General features: G+C 38.0%; 1 protein-coding gene across 5 annotated transcripts in view; it reads left to right on the top strand.

Moving 5' to 3' along the window:
• The window catches only part of LOC146470911 (collagen triple helix repeat-containing protein 1-like), a 45,190-nt gene that overhangs the window by 24,280 nt on the left and 8,410 nt on the right, over positions 1-12,500 (top strand). Inside the window, exons 1-2 of one of the 5 annotated variants that reach the window (XM_085121410.1) lie at positions 6,631-6,790; positions 8,476-8,681. The exons of 3 other annotated variants lie outside the window; for them this stretch is intronic. The gene's annotated coding sequence lies outside the window, so the exon portion shown is untranslated. Of the gene's footprint in view, positions 1-6,630; positions 6,791-8,475; positions 8,682-12,008; positions 12,159-12,500 lie in introns of those variants that run through there. One more of the 5 variants, XM_085121409.1, reaches the window with a different exon arrangement.

Genomic DNA, 12,500 nt, shown 5'->3' with positions numbered 1-12,500 from the left:
AGAGACTCCGGAACAGACTACCCTGTCAGTATAGTTTGTATAAATTAAATCAATTAATGTTGAAGAGGATTCAGTTATACGAGTAGGTTCAGTTATAAGCTGTTGAAGCCCAAATAAATCAGAAATTTCGCATAAGCGTCGAGTATTTAAATCATATTGTGCAGAGGCTAGGTTACAGTTTAAATCACCTAGCAGATAATATAATAATAATATCATATGGAAACCAGCCTTTAGTGTTATTTCATTGTACGTTGCTGTAATTACAATGAAAACACGCTACTGGATGAGGTATAAATAAACAGATATACAAACAGCATTATCCGAGCTTTTCGGGGTGTACTGTGCATTTTTGTCAGAGAAATATAGCATTAAGCTGGCGCATTTTTGTGGTGGAAAGTAAACGCATAATGTATAGTATAGTGTGCGGCCCAACTTGAGCAACAGCTGCAAATACTGCAAAAACAATGACTAAGATAGTCCTGCACGTGTTTGAATATAAATTCCGTCTGTGGTCCATTTATGATATACGATTTATTGTTTTATATATATGACATTTTATATGTAACCAGTTCAGTGCAAATGTTCAGTAAGCACAATTGTAAACTAGAGGATTTTTTTTTATTCGCTTGTTTTGGGAGAAAATAGTTTGACAGAAAAGTTGGTTGTAAACAGAAAATAAACGTACCGCTTTGGTGACCTTGCTTTTCATCCCGTTCTCGTGCATGTAATTTATTTAATTTGATTGATTATTTAGATACGATGGAAATATAACACTTTAGTGATTTAAAAACTGATAAGTGGATTATCATGCGGCAGGACCTTTAGGAGAGGCGATGAAGAAGCGATGTTTTATTAAAATTATTTGACACCGGATTTCCATATACAGACACTGTTATTTCAAGACGTGTTTGCCTACCAGTCAAAATGGCGTCAATAACCGTGATAAGGCCTATTGTTTCGGTCGTGTACTAGTAAGATCCTAGTAAGCTTTATCCTGCAATTTTTTTATATGCCCAGGGCGCGGACATTAGTTCTTGTTGTAAGATATTGTGGTTTCGTGTGTCCTTTTGATGCGTTCTTTTGTAAAATTGTACCAGGTCAGTTTCTTGTTATTTTTGTTTACACGTGTAAAACTCGTGTTTATTTATTTATTAAAGTTGCCTCACGTCAGGGTAATTTTCTATATGAGATGTATATTGAAGTCTGTTTAGGTTACGGCTGTGTTTTGTCATGGCCTTGCGGCTCCACTTTGTTTGTCGGTTGTGGGAGATAAATCACGGTTTTCCATAATTCGTTTTCTGTATGCCTGAGTCTGCCAACTGTGTTTTGAATATGTCATTATACGAAAAGACAAGACCACAGTTTTAACTAGAGAGTTTAAAAACTCTCTAGTTGATTTCATCAGTTGCCGGGAATGGCAACGCCATATTTCTTGCGGGATAAGGAACATCAGTAATCGCAAAACTAACCGAACGGGAAGGCAAATTGAAAATAAAAAGGAAGCCGGAAAGCCACAATTCATAATTCACATAAAGAAATGACGTTTGAACTCCTAATTGGAAACTCAGAGCGACACGAGTTCACTACAGGGCTCTATTCAAATCCTCCAGTTCAAAGTAGTAGTAGCAGTAGCCGTAGCAGTAGCAGTAGCAGTAGCAGTAGCAGTAGCAGTAGCTCTGAGTAGTAGTAGTAGTAGTAGTAGTAGTAGTAGTAGTAGTAGTAGTAGTAGTAGTAGTAGTAGTAGTAGTAGTAGTAGTACTAGTAGTAGTAGTAGTAATTGCTTTATTTGCATGACCACAAGATTTACAGTATTGCAAAAGCTTACATAATCTAATTACTAACAAAACAGTGTAAAGTATCATAACAATATATAATTAATTCTAAGTTACATCATCAATATCCAATAATAGCCTGTCACGTATAATCATACATGAAGTTCAAGGTTGTGTTGCCAGAAACGTAGATACTTGTTTTTCACATTAGTTTCAATTTGCCTTATTGTCTCATTGCTAAAATTTTCAGGATTTAGATCAGATGAATAGTATTTTTCTAACATGCCCATAAAATTGGAGTAAAAACCGGAATTATTAATGGAGTGTAAATGTTTTGACATCAGAAAAGATTGCTTAACGATAGAGTCATTCTCCTTATTGTTTAGGTAAACAAAGTATTTCATAATTTTTTGGTTTATTGCAATAAGTAATGGATATCGCCCTAACTCAGCCCTACATGCTAGGTTAGAGGCTTTGTTGTTTACCTCCAAATAGCGTTTGCAAAACTTTAAATGTACTTTTTCTAATGGGGAATTATCCCATGTTTTGAACTCCTGCTTCGTGTACATACCCCAAACCTCACTGTTATAGCTTAAGATCGAGAATATCATCGTGTCGAAGATCTGAGATGCTGTGTTGGGATTTAGTTTACTGAGGAGTGTGTGTTTTTGGATGTTAGAGAAGGCGTGCATGGCCTTTTCTTTTAAGTGATCTAACGCAAGAGTGAAATTTCCTGTTGGGGTTAGACGAGTTCCTAAATAAGTGTATTCCTGAACAATTTCAACAGGTTCGGTGTCTATTTTAAAATTAATGTCAACGGATTTCTTTGAGCGTTTCTGAAAGATCATTACTTTCGTCTTCTTAGGATTGATTTTTAGCATCCATGATTTGCAGTAAGAAGATAGCGTATTTAAACAGTTTTGCAATCCTGTTTTGGATCTCGACAGAATGATTAAATCATCAGCATACAGAAGTGAGTTTATTTTCGTTCCATTTGGGAGGACAAATGGATCAGAAAGCGCGTTTTGAAATGAATATGGCAGATTGTTAATATAAAAGTTGAATAACAGAGGACTTAGAATACACCCTTGACGGACACCCCTGGAGTACGAGAAAGATCGTGTTTTGTTGTCTCCAATTCTTATAGAACAGGAAGAATTACAATAAAGAGTTTTAATTAGATTGTAAAATTGTCCTCCAATCCCAGCACCGAGTAGCTTATAAAATAAACCAACGTGCCAGACGGAGTCAAAAGCCTTGCGGAAATCTACGAAACAGGCATAGACCCTTTCTTTGTGATAGTGAACGTATTTATCTAGCAGGGCTCGAAGAGTAAAAACATGGTCTGCAGTGCGGTTTTCAGGCAGAAAGCCAATTTGTGAGTTATGTAATATTTGGTTTTCTTTTAAATAAGAGTGTAGACGTTGATTTAAGATTGAGCAGAACAGTTTTCCGAGGCAACTTGATACACAGATGCCCCTGTAGTTTGTCGGATCATTCTTGTCACCAGATTTGTAAATGGGGGTTATCAGGCCTTGGCACCATACATCTGGCATCTGTCCAGATTTTAGGATATGGTTGAAAAGTTTGATGTAAAGAGGCATTAGTGTTTCAAGGCTCGCTTTGATCATTTCGTTCCTTATTCTGTCGGAAAAGGGCGATTTCTTATTATTTAATTTTTTCACAGCTTGACGTATTTCCTGTTGAGTTATTACTTGGTCTAAGGAGTTAAGTTGGTCTTTTTCTTTTTCTAATTGTTGTAGCTCATTATAAATTTTTTCTTGATGTGTAGATGGTTTTGGCTCGTCGGAGTGTAAATATTGAAAGTGTTCTAACCATTTGTCTTCTGGTATTGAAGGAGGATTTTTGTTGGGGATTGTATCATCTATCGATTTAAGACAACTCCAGAACAATGATTTGTCAGGATTTGATGATATTTCATCGAGTTCTTTTGTTTTTTCTTTCTGAAAATTTTTCTTTTTTAAATCGAGGAGATTTTTGTACTCGTTCAACGTTTGGTGAAATTTTTCGCGTATTTCGGAGTTGAGAGGATCGCGATGCTTTTGATTTGAGAGTTTTCGTACTTCATGTCTTTTTAATCGGCATTCGCTATCAAACCATTTCTTGTTTGAAGCTTTCTTTATGCGTTTACGAGGCTTTTTTATTCTAATCTTGAGGCAAAGTTTTGAAGTCGCAGTCAAAATGTTTACAGCATCAGTTAACGAGGTGTTAACATCACCATCGTCTCGTTCTAAGTAGTTTCTGATAAGAATTTGAATTGGTTCCGTGCGCAACGTGTTTTTGAATTTTAAGAAAGAGTCGTTTTCCCAGTAAAACTGGCGCGGTAATCTCATTAACCGATTGCTAGAATTTGCTCTTTGAATTTCCCCTGCTGGTAGATTGGTGTTAAGATTTAACCACGCTAAGATAGCACTGTGGTCTGATATGGGGGATGGTTTTTCAACAACAAAGTTGGCAACGTCTAGAAATGTATGGTGATCGCAGATGAAATAGTCAATAACACTTGTCCCGTTTGTTCCATGAAAGGTAGGTCTACCTAAGGTATCTCCATTGACCCTTCCATTAACTATCCTTAAATCAAAAGTTTTGCATATCTCAAGCAGTTTTTTCCCGTGAGTATTTAGAACATTGTCGAAACTATTTCTTTCTGCTGGGTGGAAAGCTGATTCTGACTGATCATTGGTGATTATATTGTTTCCATCTTGGGAAACTGTATCGGAGTATTTTCCAGTTCTTGAGTTAAAGTCGCCTAGTAGAATCACTGATCCCGCTGAAGAAAAACACAGTATATCTTGCTCAAGTTGATCGAATATTTCGGAATCGAAATATTTAGAGTTACATGGAGGGATATAAACCCCGCAAACGTAAAAATCCTTTGACGAATTCAAGAATTTTTTATCAATTTTAAACCATAGAAAGTTTTGATTTGTTTTTACAATGGAAATAGTTTTTTGAAGATTGCTTTTGTATAATAAAGCTATTCCTCCTGAGTACCGACCCCCTTTTCTTGATTGGTTAGGGATGGGGCCTTGAACAAATGATTTATATCCGGATATGTCAAAGTCGCGACAATTCCAGATTTCTGTTAGCACGATCAAATCGAAATTAGTAATAACGCTCAGAAAATCAACATCATTTAGTTTGTTTCCAAAATGTTTGGACGATAGTCCGTTGACGTTCCAAGCACAGAAAGATAATGTGCCTGGGGTATCAAGATGACCCGTACGAGTACTAATGATAGATTGCTAGGTTAACTATTATTCATTTTACTGGTAGAAAGTTTATCCTAATTTAGCTATTTAAGTGTCTCAATGTTCCAGACTCAATTGTGATGTCTATAAAAATGATTTTACAAAACGTAGAAAGGATATGATATCCTGGGGTATCTGTGTTTCAGGACAGGTGGGGGAACTCTCCTTGGGAGTTGTCGCCATCTTTGCAGCATTCGTGGCGGGAAACTGATGCTGTCCTTGTTGCCCCAAGTGTATTTGCTGCTGTAATGGTTCTCGCACTGATGGCTTGGGTGGCTGTTGCATCTGATGGTAAAAGGGCCAAGGTTGACCCTGAGGTGAACCGTTCTGCAGGACATGACTGTAGGACGAACTCTCCTTGGGAGTTGTCGTCATCTTTGCAGCATTCGTAGTAGTAGTAGTAGTAGTAGTAGTAGTAGTAGTAGTAGTAGTAGTAGTAGTAGTAGTAAGAAGTAGTAGTAGTAGTAGTAGTAGTAGTAGTAGTAGTAGTAGTAGTAGTAGTAGTAGTAGTAGTAGTAGTAGTAGTAGTAGTAGTAGTAGTAGTAGTAGTAGTAGTAGTTTCAGCCGCTAAATGTCCGTCGTTGGACGTAGGCCTTCTCCATTGCCCTCCACTGGACCAGGTTTCGCTCGACACGGTACCAGTGCTTTAGGAATCTATCTAAGTCGTCCCTCCATCCCGTCCTTGGTCTTCCTCGGTTCCTTGTGTGTCCCCGGGGCGTCCAGAACGTAATGCGGGTTGTCCAACGGTTATGGCTACACGACCAGCTCAATTCCATTTAAGTTTGCTTATCGTTTCCATGATATCTCAGTTCAAAGTATACTCGCAATAAATGTACACAAGTTGCTGAATTGGTCCTGAATGACGGAAAGAAATAGAGGCGAACATGGGGTCCAAGTTATGCAAGCCTTCCACCATTTATAATTAACCAGAACTTGTGACTATTGCTTCAGATGTATGACGACAGAAAGTTCGACTTTAACAAAGCTAAGCCGGTTTGTATTTCTTCGAATTCACCATTTAAACTTCTTTAATAAGTTCTCGCAATTCCAGCTACATTTGCAGAACCAGTTTTCATGAACTACACTCATATTTCAGTATTGAAGAAATTTCTCTCTCGAATGATTTGCATTTTCCCCTACATTCACTCACCTTTTGGGCTTTTAGCTGTCAGAACACAATCGCAAAATCCTCTGATTTGGAAATTACGTTTGCGTCGTCTTGCCTCATGCTATTTACGGCCTTGTGAAAAACCGTAAATATTCCGAATGAAGCGATTAGTTTTGTCTGATTTCAAATGTGTGTACGCTGTTTCGATTTGAGACAAACGTAAAAGTCTATTACTAAAACCACGTGGAGTTACAAGGCATAAACTGGGAGGCATTGCTCATTGTAAATTACCCCCTTGCATGCGTCGATGTTCATCGAAGCCTGGCAGAGAGGAATCCTTAACTTTGAATTAAACTTGAACTGACATGAAGTATCTCCGCTCTTCTCGGCTTTCTTTGATCGGGTTCTGTTATATCTATAGTTTAAAAAGTGTTTGCGTATTACGTTTTCAATGAATATAAACATAATTTATTTTGTTAATGACAGTCGTGTGGGTTCAGGTAGGAGTTACGTAGTGTTAGAAGTTGACGAGAATATTTGAGCATTAATCCTGAGTATGTGAGGAAGATTAAGCGTGGCATGAACACGACTGTTGAACGGGATCGTGAAACACTGCGATCGGAAGCGAACGGCTGACGGTAATGTCTCTTTCGAAATAAGAAGACGTGATGTATTAACGTGGACCGAACCTGTTTAATTATTGGTGCGTCTGTAAAATGTTTCGGACTCGCGCTTTTTGGCAGAAACGGCTGAACGATTTCTTTCATTTTCGGCATCCTAACCGAAGAGTGTTTGAATTTCAAAGTTAAAGTTTTTATTGTAGTAAAAGTGTTTTAGAGATGAGGGCATTTTCAACGACAAATTTATACATAAAAATGGCCCGAATTTTGATATGTACGAAATATTTTTTATTGATCAAATAAGCCTCACAGTTTTCAAATTATCAGTACTCCCCAATATAGCCTCGTAAGAATCAAAATATGAACGGGATAATTGCTAAACTGGGGACGAGTTGCTGTATTGGAGACGATGTTAAGGCTGGTTTCCATATGATCGCGGATCGCAGATCGCAATAAGGTCTGCGATCGTCTGCGATCATATGGAAACCAGCCTTTAGATAGAACATGGTTCTATCTTCTGCAATCGTCTGCGATCACGATCGCGGGATCGCAGACGATCGCAGAAGTAGTCAGTTCCATATGATCGCAGACGACGATCGCAGACCTTATTGCGATCTGCGATCTGCGATCCGCGATCCGCGATCCGCGATCCGCGATCCGCGATCATATGGAAACCAGCCTTTAGTGTTATTTCATTGTACGTTGCTGTAATTACAATGAAAACACGCTACTGGATGAGGTATAAATAAACAGATATACAAACAGCATTATCCGAGCTTTTCTGGGTGTACTGTGCATTTTTGTCAGAGAAATATAGCATTAAGCTGGCGCATTTTTATGGTGGAAAGTAAACGCATAATGTATAGTATAGTGTGCGGCCCAACTTGAGCAACAGCTGCAAATACTGCAAAAACAATGACTAAGATAGTCCTGCACGTGTTTGAATATAAATTCCGTCTGTGGTCCATTTATGATATACGATTTATTGTTTTATATATATGACATTTTATATGTAACCAGTTCAGTGCAAATGTTCAGTAAGCACAATTGTAAACTAGAGGATTTTTTTTTATTCGCTTGTTTTGGGAGAAAATAGTTTGACAGAAAAGTTGGTTGTAAACAGAAAATAAACGTACCGCTTTGGTGACCTTGCTTTTCATCCCGTTCTCGTGCATGTAATTTATTTAATTTGATTGATTATTTAGATACGATGGAAATATAACACTTTAGTGATTTAAAAACTGATAAGTGGATTATCATGCGGCAGGACCTTTAGGAGAGGCGATGAAGAAGCGATGTTTTATTAAAATTATTTGACACCGGATTTCCATATACAGACACTGTTATTTCAAGACGTGTTTGCCTACCAGTCAAAATGGCGTCAATAACCGTGATAAGGCCTATTGTTTCGGTCGTGTACTAGTAAGATCCTAGTAAGCTTTATCCTGCAATTTTTTTATATGCCCAGGGCGCGGACATTAGTTCTTGTTGTAAGATATTGTGGTTTCGTGTGTCCTTTTGATGCGTTCTTTTGTAAAATTGTACCAGGTCAGTTTCTTGTTATTTTTGTTTACACGTGTAAAACTCGTGTTTATTTATTTATTAAAGTTGCCTCACGTCAGGGTAATTTTCTATATCAGATGAATACGACCGATACTATCTATGAATTTTACATAATAAGACTTGTTTTTCTGATTTATCAGTCACTGGTTAGCCTTTTTCCACTGATCCATTAAAAGATAACATTGTGATGCACCATAATTTTGACCACTTGTGCGTGCAAGAAGCACATAAATAAGGAAGTGGGTAAAAGCGAATAAGTTGTAAGGAGAGTTGGAGCAGAAGAGCTACGTTGGAGCCCAATCTGAAGTAAAACACTGAGAAAGAAAATTGACTACCGCCCAGAAAGGTAAGCGCTTTTAAGTAACTGGCGGATGCATTGTCAGTAATCTCTTGTATTCTCGCTCAGGCGTCTGAGCCGGGGAAGAGCGTTGATCTCCTCAAGATTATGCAGGGTCACAGTTGTATTATTCTTTCCTGTTGGTGTATTTTGGCAAAACCAATTCTTATTTCCGGTAGGGACCATCTGGCCTTGGTTGACACACAGTCGTAAACATGTTTTTAGCGGAGCTCCGCGCGCCGGAGGCGCGCACGCGGAGCCCCATTGATAAGAGATTTTGGTAAAACCATGTATGCGAAAAATTTTGGTTATGAAGTCACCGTCCGTCCGGCGTACGTACGTACATCCGCCCCTTTATGTAAGCCATGGTAAAAGGTCACACTCAACCTGTGCGGCAACCCGCGTTGTTTCAGCGGGAAGCGGGATGGCTTACTTCTTTTAGAAAACAAACGAGAATTTTGAAGAACACTGATTTCTTGTATTCGTTGAATGTATTGTAAAACTAGATATGTCGAGAAAGCAGGTGACTAATAAGCAAATTTGAACCCCGAGAGCGAGGAACAAACAGGCGAAATGTCAGTTGAAAACAAACATGTGGTGAGCTGGGTGAGTAAGCAACTCGCAAGTCGCATAGAAATTAAATGCATTTTTGCAGACAACTGTCGGTAATTTTCCATGTTTAACATACTTCAAATTATACACAAATACTTAAATCGTTGCCATACGACAAATATTGGTGGATAAATTAATTTTGAACATTCACAGAGCTATTCACAGAGTTATGTTTTGTGTTGGACTTGTGTAATTCATTTCTAAACACGCAGTAAACGTTTAAATATTTCGGACCACAACCGAACTTTATTTTTCCTGTATTCTCCTTTTGTTAACGTTTATTTCTGTAGGAGAAATATTTAGAGTTATGCGTTGTTTTGGACATTTTGTGTTGGACTTCTCTAATTCATTCGCCATTCGCAGCGCATAAGGTTTGTAAAGACGCTCTAATTTAAGCGCTCACTGAAATATTTCGGACCACAACCAAACATTATTTTTCCTGTATTCCTTGTTTGTTAACGTTTATTAAGAGAATAGAATTATTTCTGCAAGAGAAATATTCACAGAGTTATGAATTGTTTTGAACATTTTGTGTTGGACTTCACTAATTCTTCGCTATTCTCAGCGCATAAGTTTTGTAAACACGCTCTAATTTTAAGCGCTCACTGAAATATTTCGGACCACAACCAAACTTTCTTTTTCCTGTATCCTCCGTTTGCTAACGTTTACTTAGACTATATAATTATTTCTGTAAGAGAAATATTCACAGATTTATGAATTGTTCTGAACATTTTGTGCTGGAATTCTCTAATTCATTCGCAATTTGCACCGCATAAATTTGTAAACACGCTCTAATTTTAAATTAAAGCGCTCACTGAAATATTTCGGACCATGACCAAACACTATTTTTTCCTGTATTCTCCTTTTGTTAACGTTTACTTAGAGACTAGAATTATTTCTGTAGGAGAAATATTCACAGAGTTATGCGTTGTTTTGGACATTTTGTGTTGGACTTCTCTAATTCATTCCCCATTCGCAGCGCATAAGTTTTGTAAACACGCTCTAATTTTAAGCGCTCACTGAAATATTTCGGGCCACAACCAAACGTTATTTTTCCTGTACTCTCCGTTTGTTAACGTTTACTTAGAGACTAGATTTATTTCTGTAAGAGAAATATTCACAGAGTTATGAATTGTTTTGAACATTTTGTGCTTGACTTGTGTAATTCATTCGCAATTCACAACACATAAGTTTTGTAAACACGCTCTAATTTTAAGCGCTCACTGAAATATTTCGGACCATGACCAAACACTATTTTTTCCTGTATTCTCCTTTTGTTAACGTTTACTTAGAGACTAGAATTATTTCTGTAGGAGAAATATTCACAGAGGTATGAGTTGTTTTGAACTTTTTGTGCTGGACTGCTCTAATTCATTCGCAATTCGCAGCGCATAAGTTTTGTATTCACGCTCTAATTTTAAATTAAAGCACGCACTGAAATATTTCGGGCCACAACCAAACATGTTTTTTCTCAAGGATTTAAAATGAAACCGTTTAAAGTATGCTTCCCAACTTTGAACCACTCTAAATAAAGCGCATATTTGTAGACGGTCATTCGTTCACCCGTTTTGTGGCTATTGGATAGCGCGAATTTTGCTCAACTTTAGGTTACGCAAATAACGATTTCCGAGTGTTATCGAAGCACCTGAATATTCAATTAGCTGTGCACCAAAAAATACACGTAGATTTCGCAAAAATTTAACAAATATTTCTCCCTGCAATAATTCTCCGCCACATGACATATTGCTTTCCTGAAAAGTTTATTTTTGTTTAGGTTTCGAAACATGTCTTTGTGGTTGTGTTGTAGCACACAATCGGATTCAGAAACTTTTCTCTAGCTGGATATTTTGTGCAATTTTTACAACAACACTGAGCTTCGCTATCAACTGGTAACAGGGGTACTCGTCTGATTATGTTGATCAGGGGTGATGAGAACTCATCTTTTTTTTAACTGTTAGCACATCAGAGCTTAAAACACCGCGAAATAAGAGGTGACATGGTTGGCGAGTTGATTAGTAATCTAATCAATAGCAGAGCTCTCCCATTTTCTTCTTTAAAGGCTGGTTTCCATATGATCATAGATCGCAATAAGGTCTGCGATCGTCTGCGATCCTGCGATCGTGATCGCAGACGATCGCAGAAGATAGAACCATGTTCTATCTAAAGGCTGGTTTCCATATGATCGCGGATCGCAGATCGCAGATCGCAGATCGCAGATCGCAATAAGGTCTGCGATCGTCTGCGATCATATGGAAACTACTTCTGCGATCGTCTGCGATCCTGCGATCGTGATCGCAGACGATCGCAGAAGATAGAACCATGTTCTATCTCCTGCGATCGTCTGCGATCAATTGCGATTGTTTGCGATCTGCGATCTGCGATCTGCGATCCGCGATCATATGGAAGCCAGCCTTTAGATAGAACATGGTTCTATCTTCTGCGATCGTCTGCGATCACGATCGCAGGATCGCAGACGATCGCAGACCTTATTGCGATCTGCGATCATATGGAAACCAGCCTTTGCACGTAGTCAACTCTCAATCGTGATATAACGCGAAACTTGTGAAAACAAAAGAAGTCACGTCATTGGGTAATTCACAAATTATGTTACCAATAAGATAGCTCGTTCTATTTTGCTATTTACGTTGAGTCAGCTCTCAATCGTGTTTAAACGTGAAACTTATGATAACAAAAGAGAAAGAAACAGTCTCGTCATTGGACAATTCAGAAATGATCTAACCAATAAGAAACCAACGAGAAATCCAGTAATGATAAGAAACGGCCCTGCCGTGAGTAGACAATCATTTTCGCTTGGCACTGTAACAACGAGAGGCTTATTATTGTTCTTTGGATGGTTGTAACCATACTAGCAAGGTTGGTTCTTTACATCTCGACTGAGATAACTAAGAAGGCTACTCGTCTTTAGCCAATAGATTTTAAATTCACTTTGAGCTTAAACTGTAATGAAAAACTCAAATATCATTTGCATGACAGTTGTGGAAAGGTCAACGTTACTACGATAACTCGCTAATTTCTGAGTGTATAAAAATGCCAAGACTTCAGTTTTCGTATGGTAGATCATTGGGATTTCATACTGAATGAAGCGAAAGTGTTATTTCTTTTGTTATCTCGTATGTGAAATTAAAAGCAGAAGTTAGCAGAAATTTCCGTTCGATACAAGAATGCACATTTTGAATAAGGAAAACGAAGATAAGT

This window comes from Pavona decussata, unplaced genomic scaffold (genome assembly GCF_977016875.1).
Source record: "Pavona decussata unplaced genomic scaffold, jaPavDecu1.1 SCAFFOLD_109, whole genome shotgun sequence".
Lineage (NCBI taxonomy): Eukaryota > Metazoa > Cnidaria > Anthozoa > Scleractinia > Agariciidae > Pavona > Pavona decussata.
This window is presented reverse-complemented; position numbering and strand designations above follow the sequence as displayed.